This window comes from Rhodamnia argentea, chromosome 11 (assembly GCF_020921035.1).
Source record: "Rhodamnia argentea isolate NSW1041297 chromosome 11, ASM2092103v1, whole genome shotgun sequence".
NCBI classification, from domain to species: Eukaryota; Viridiplantae; Streptophyta; class Magnoliopsida; order Myrtales; family Myrtaceae; genus Rhodamnia; species Rhodamnia argentea.
In genome coordinates, this window is record NC_063160.1 from 6,932,780 (window position 1) to 6,938,479 (window position 5,700).

A 5,700-nucleotide genomic window follows, 5' to 3' on the forward strand; every position below is an offset into this window, starting at 1 on the left:
CTAACTGCACCACCATTGAGTGTAAAGACAAACCCGGATGTAGACTTATAGTCATTCGGATCCGATTGAAAATCGGAATCAGTATAAGCTTCAACTTTAAACTCTCCTTCTCCATATATCAAGAATAAGTCCTTAGTCCTTCGCAAGTACTTAAGGATATTCTTGACTGCTATCCAGTGCTCTTCCCTGGATCAGATCGATATCTGCTAGTAATACTTACAACATACGCAATATCAGGTCGTGTACATAGCATAACATACATTATGCTTCCAATTGCGGATGAGTAAGGTATTTTTGCCATCCGCTCTCTTTCTTCAAGAGTGTTGGGACACATCTCCTTGGAAAGACGGATTCCATGCCTAAAAGGCAATAATCCTCTTTTGGAACATTGCATGTTAAACCGTGTTAACACTTTATCTATGTACGTAGATTGGGAGAGGCCAATCAATCTTCTCGATCTATCTCTATAGATCTTGATACCTAAAATATAAGTTGCCTCTCCTAAATCTTTCATGGAGAATTTCTGTGACAAGAATAGTTTGATCGATGATATCATTGGAATATCATTCTCGATTAAAAGTATATCATCGACATAAAGAACTAGAAACGCAATTACGCTCCCACTGACCTTCTTATATACACATGGTTCATCCGGGTTTTTAATGAAGCCAAACGATTTGACTACCTCATCAAAACGGATGTTCCAACTTCTAGAGGCTTGTTTGAGTCCATAAATGGATCTCTTGAGCCTACACACCTTTCGACTTTCATCACTAGATTCAAAACCCCGTGGTTGTTCCATATAAATGTTCTCCTCGAGGAAACCATTTAGAAAAGCCGTTTTGACATCCATATGGAATATCTCATAATCAAGGTGCGCAGCTATAGCCAACATAATCCGAATGGATTTTAGCATGGCTACAGATGAGAAGGTTTCGTCGTAATCGATCCCTTCTTTTTGACGATATCCTTTCGCCACCAGCCGTGCTTTGTAAGTTCCAACTTGACCATCAGCGTTCATCTTCCTCTTGAAGATCCATTTACAGCCAATTGGTACAATACCATCAGGCAGATCAACTAGAGTCCAAACATCGTTGGAATACATTGAATCCATTTCGGATTTCATGGCTTCTAGCCATTTACCGGAATCGATGTCCGACATCGCCTCCTCATAGGTGCTAGGATCACTCGGTTGATCACTATCATTCACAATGAATAGTGGCTCAATATCTTCAACCGAGTGTCTATAACGAATAGACAGACGAGACGTTCTCGCACTCATCCTAAGAGGTTGTATATCAGAAGCTCCCACTGAATCGGAGATTGGTATCCGAACTTGGTTATTTGGTACTTCATTATTTTCTTCTTGTAAGACTATTTTTCGCCCAACACCACCTTCTTGAATGAACCGATTCTCCGGAAAGGAAGCATGCCTCTGACCGAAACTCTTTGGTCAGAGTGAAAATAGAAATAATACCCAAGAGTCTCTTTTGGCTATCCAATGAAGCGACCTTGTTCGGATCTAGCCTCCAATTTCTCTGTCCTCAACTTCTTGATAAAAGCGGGACAAACCCAAATCTTAGTATGATTAAGACTTGGTTTCCTACTATGCCATATCTCATAAGGCGTAGTTGGAACAGATTTGGATGGCACTCTGTTCGATAAATATGCAGGTGTCTCAAGGGCATATCCCCAAAGGGATACTGGCAAATCGGTGTAACACATCATAGATCGCACCATATCCAATAAAGTACGATTTCTCCTTTCGGATACACCATTATGTTCCGGAGTTGCAGGAGGTGTCCACTGTGATAAAATGCCATTATCTTTAAGATAGTCCAAGAATTCAGTACTAAGGTATTCACCTCCTCGATCGGATCGAAGAGCCTTAATACTCTTTCATGTTTGTTTCTCAACTTCGGACCTAAATTCTTTGAACTTTTCAAAGGATTCAGATTTATACTTCATTAAGTACAAATACTCATACCGCGAATGATCGTCAGTAAAGGTAATGAAGTAAGAATAACCACCCCTAGCAGTTTCATTAATTGGTCCACATACATCCGTATGTATCAATCCTAATACGTCGGCAGCTCGCGCACTATGTCCTACAAAGGGCGCCTTAGTTATTTTTCCTAGAAGACATGCATGACAAGTCGAGTATGGTTCAAAACCAATTGGATTAATATATCCATCATTACTCAACTTGTTAATCCTGTCTTCTCCAATATGACCTAATCGAAGATGCCAAACATACATTGGATTTGGACTATCTCTAGGGCGTTTATTAGTTATGGCATTTACATCGTGACTATTTTGCTTATTGACATTGGTAATCGCATTATCGGACATTGTAATGGTATAGAGATTATTGGTTAATAATCCAGAACCAACACACGATCTATTATAATAAATAGAACATACATCATCAGCAAAAGAAAATTCATAATTCTCTTTACCCAAATGAGGTATAGAGATGATGTTCCGAACAGCATTCTCATAATGCAAACAATTCTTTAAAACCAAAATATGTCCAGAAGGCAAACATAAACGAAAAGTCCCTATAGCTAATGCAGCAACTCTTGCCCCATTTGCAAATGTTAGGACAATCTCATTTCGCCCCAAAGATCCCGCTTATTTCCCGATTTCGCAAAGACATACAAATATGTGAGGTTGCGAAGAGAATCTAGAATCCACAAGCTGGATTCAGCACTAACCATAAGATTAGTTTCAATAAGCATAGACACCATACCTTCGCAAGGTTGGTTCTTTGGCTTGACCTTCAAGCTCACGAGGTACTTTTTGCGGTTCCTCCTCCAAAGTGCCCCATGACACCACAAGTAATGACATTTCCCTTTTTCAATCTTGGGTTTTGGTTGCACAGCAGCTTTTCATCAGCCTTTTCCATTTCTTTTTCTTCAAAATAGTCTTACTCTTTGAAGAAGAAGCCTTAGCCATAGCCACTACATTTGGCCTTGTATTGTGCATTTCCTTCTCATAAACTACCCAAGCATGCTATGTAACTCAGCAAGAGTTTTCTCCATCTTATGCATGTGGAAGTTTTGGACAAAACCAGAGAAGGAATCGGGTAAGGATTGGAGGATCAAATCCACAGCTAAGTCATTGTCCATAACGAGATTCAGCCTAGCCAATTCTTCTATGTGCGGATCATTTTCAAAACGTGATCATTAACTGATGATCCCTCAGCCATCCTCATGCGGTACAATGTCTTAGATATCTCATATCTAGAGGTTCGACCATTCTCATCAAAGAATTCCTTCGGGTGCAATATGATCGACCTAGCATCTTCCATTGCTTCATACTTCTTTTGAAATTCATTATTCATTGAAGCAAGCATATATGACCTAACTTTTAAGTCATCATCATGCCACTTATCATAAGTGACACGTTCCTCTTGGGTCCCACCCTCGGGAAAAGAGGTTGGCATTTTTTCATCAAGCACATACCCGAGTTTTTCTGAATTGAGAACAATTCTCAAATTCCTCACCCGGTCGATGAAATTGGGTCCGGTCAAACAGTTCTTGTCAAGTATCGAAGCAAGCGGGTTTGTGTTCACCATTTTTCAGAGTAATAAATATCTGTGCAGAAAATAAATTGTTAGACGTTGTCTTTCAAAGTAACTATTTCATTTTGGCCTTTAAATGAAATAGATCCTCCCACTAAATTTATGTTCGGATCCCATACTCCTTAAAAATGGGAAACGGTAATCTTTGTTGGGTAAAGATTACTAGTGGGGATTGGAGTCCCACCAGCTCATAGTCCACCTCACCTAGCGGTTATTGGTGCTCTATAAACTTGGTGAGTGAATCAACTTATTCAACGCATCATATGTGAGTCCCAATCATAATTTCGGCCTCTAGACCATGAAAGTCTCACCTGACAGTTATTGACCTCATGATCATAGTTAAGTCTAACCCATCGTCTCATGCAAGTATTGAACACGCAAACGATCCCCTCACCTAACAGTTATTGGAAATCGTTTGGCTCCAACCCCATAACATCATATGTTTAATGGAGTGGTCCATTATTATGAATGGCAATTGACCCCTATGTATCCATAGTCAGTCAATCAACCACTATAATATAGGATCAAACCACAACGACGGAAGGCCACGAGTCCGAAACCCGTTACGACTTAATATTATTTTAAGGAGGTTGTGGTCATTATTAAAGGTCTCACTTTGCACATTAACTGGTTTAACATGCTCATAAAACATAATAAATAAATAGATGTCAAACGCATAAACATCTATCATACGTGGTGATCATGGAATTATGGTTTAATGGAACTCGAGCCAATGAGACCACATTTAACCATTTTAATATTTTAATATTGGAGATCCGCTTTTCGCTTCGTCTTGGTTCCTTGAACTCTTCGTAAACCGGGCCCATAGAGCTCTCCGGCTTAACGGCTCCTCCACGTAATCCTTGTAGCATTTACATAAAAAATTAACTATACTAAACTACACTAAAAATTACATGAAAAATAAAAGAAGGACGCAGCCTCCATTTAATAATTACAACCCCAAAAATACATGTAATCACCATACATTCATTCATACATCAATCACATTGATTAGGGGTTTTTCCATGATCACCACCCTTCCACGTGAGCAATAAATTCATAATTTAAAGCTTCGGAAGGCACAAAAATTCTGCATTTAATCATATTAATGGTTGAGCAATGCAAGCCGCATCAAGAAATTAACGCCAGCGAAACAAATTTCACGTGCGTAATTTTAACCGGCAGTAGCATTCTCGCCACTAGATTCGTAGTTGCGAATCATTTTGCAGAATTCATACATAATATAAAATAACTACAGATTTTCGATTCAAAATTGATTTAGCCTCAATTTTTGCTACGTTGATTAATTTATCGAATAAAGTAATCAACTTCTATCGGCCACGTAAAAAGAACAATTCTCTAAAAATAAATTGGCCATAGCATCGCAAAAATCACTACGAACTAAAATCAATTAAACGCACGAAAACGCCTAAGGATTGGCTCGATACCACTTGTTGGGATACACGTGACATGCATAGGCAAATAAAACATAAATGCAGCGGAATTAAATAAAAACCTATACACGTATCTCCGGAGGCGTAGTTCGTGCGTTTCAATCGAAAATCATATGCAACGAAGGGGTTTAACGGATTACCTCTTGAAGCGTGCTTGAAACGAAACATGTTTAGATGTTCTTCGATCCGAGCCCCACAAGTGTCGGGCCTCTAGTTCAGACACACCACCAATCGCAACGTCAAACGGAAGAACGAACTCGCGAGAATCACCACTTGAATTGTGCTAGCAATATTGTGGAATCAATTCTCACAACTCTAAAAAATTTCTGGTCTTTCGTATGAAAAAGTGAGAGTATTTTTTAATCTCTCTTTTTCCTCTTCACACGCACACGCGAGAATACTCTTTTTCTCAAAACAGCCCACTAGAATGGCACACACACTAAGAGCGTAAAAACTGTTTTTACGCTCGCGCACGAAGAGAAAAACGGAAAACCGTTTGCACGGCACACACGATCTGATCGTGTGTGCAACGTGCACCACGTCCCACGGTCAACAACTATTTGTTGACCGTGTGAGACGTGCACATGGCCAGCAAATGTGCTGGCCGTGTGTTACGTGCACAAAATTTTTATTAGTTTATTTATTATTATTAAAAAACAA